We start from the raw sequence: 2,312 nt of genomic DNA on the forward strand, positions 1-2,312 counted from the left end.
ATATGATATATATACATTTAAATGTCGTTACAACGATAATCGTTACATATATGTCTCGTTTCGAAATCCTTAAGTTAGTAGTCTTGTTTATATGTATATAACTCATTGTTAATATACTTATGGAGATACTTACTTATCATAATCTCATGTTAACCATATGTATATCCATATATATATCGTCATGTCATTTTTACAAGTTTTAACGTTCGTGAATCGCCGGTCAACTTGGGTGGTCAATTGTCAATATGAAACATATTTCAATTAATCAAGTCTTAACAAGTTTGATTGCTTAACATGTTTGAAACATTTAATCATGTAAATATCAATCTCAATTAATATATATAAACATGGAAAAGTTCGGGTCACTACATACGCCACACCACCAATAGTGTAAGCAACTCCGTGAAATTTTTTTATTTTCACCATGCCAACATCTTTAACATCACATGTTGAACCATCACCTAAAGTCAGCACCCCCGCCATCTTTTTTTTTTTTGAAAGGCAAGTTGTTGGAATCGAATACTCTCATTTGCCACGCACGCACGCGCTTTCGGGCAGGAATGCCGAACCGCATTATAGGGATCAGAACCTTAGTTATACCATCCCGAGGGGTAGGCGGTCGGACCTGAGTCCTGAATACGGGTCGGTAAAACCTTCCCCGAGGCAATTCGGCTTTTAGAAAATAAATCCCACGAATATTTTTAAGGGGAGGGACTCGAACTTGAGACCTCCCCACCCCTATCTCAATACACAAGTGCAAATGGGTGAACCACTGGACCACAAGGGTGAGTTCCGCCTTCTTTAATATTAGCTTATCAAAATAAACTTTCTTGGTACACACATGCATCATACAACCAGAATCTAAAATTCATACATCTTGAGCAGAAGTAGAACGTTTTGGAGATTGTGAGAACATCTCCCAAATTAACCGGTACATTAACTGCAACTGCAGCCGACGAACCCTCAGATTTATCTTCACCATTCTTCCAGAGTGGCCATTCCTTCCTGTAATGACCCACTCATGACTTTTGAAGCACTGGATACCCTTTTCGCCGTCTCCTGATCTAGACACACTGTCATCACTAGATCTCTTCTCGGCAAACCTTCCCCTTCCATGACCAACCATAGCAAACCCATGCTCAAAACGGTCACTGGATCTTCGTCTCTTATCTTCTAATAAGATTGCCAGTACTACATCCTCAATATCATACGAACTGGGAAGAGAGGAAAGAAGAGTAAGGGTCTTATCTTCTTCCTCAATACAAACCTCAACTTTTGCAAGTTGATCCACGAGACCATTAAACACGTTCATGTGTTCAATGATATCCCAGTCATCATCCGTTAACTCAAATCGCTCCACCTTAAATTGCATACAGTCTTTCCTCGCCATCTCCAAACAAAAACTATCTGAAACACCTGAATACGCTCTGATACCACTTGTTATGACAATTTGCCTAGCGCACCCACACCAGCGGAAGCGAATATATAATTTGTTTGAGACACACTTGCAAGTAATAATAGAAAGCAAGTAAAGTAACTGATAACACAGCGATTTAACGTGGTTCGGCAAAACCCTGCCTATGTCCACCCCAAGAGTCTCCTTTATTCTTATAATATAAAAGAACCCGATACAAGAAAAACTACACTATGAGTTAAACCCAAACCCAGGCCCCTTAGATTTTAGTATAAAATCTAAGTTTCTCGTACACTCTTTTACACTACTTACAATAATAAAACTCTCGACCTCACAAAGAAACACACTCTGTTGATATTATCGATCAACTATGTTTACTATTTTTGTGATACGTGATCCTCTCTGGATGATCTTCTCATCTCTGCATGTCACATATTTATACATGCACATATACATGTGAAAACATGAAATGAAATGCAATCTTCTTTGACTTAATAATCAACACGTTTGATTGTAGAACCAAAAGTCTTCAAGTGTTTAGTAAAAACTATTCAAAATAGTTTCTAACTATTCACCATTCAATTTTGTTTAAGAAATATTTGTCACTTATTTTTGGACAACCATCCAACAACGTGAATTTTTGTAACACAGTAAACACATGATGACAATTTTTTCTAACCGAGCGGCATATCTTCACAGATTACGGTGTTTTGGTCAAAACATAATCATCTATCACTCTGTCTTTAGCAGTTTTGGTTTATACTTGATCTTATTTTGACTTTTCCTTTGTTTATGTCTCCATCTTTTGAAATTTGAAATTTAAAATTTGACAGACAATATAGAACGATTCTTCAAAAGGTTCAAGACAGTTCTAAATAAGATTTAGGGTGCGTTTGAT

The sequence above is a fragment of the Rutidosis leptorrhynchoides genome, chromosome 6 (genome assembly GCF_046630445.1).
Source record: "Rutidosis leptorrhynchoides isolate AG116_Rl617_1_P2 chromosome 6, CSIRO_AGI_Rlap_v1, whole genome shotgun sequence".
NCBI lineage: Eukaryota > Viridiplantae > Streptophyta > Magnoliopsida > Asterales > Asteraceae > Rutidosis > Rutidosis leptorrhynchoides.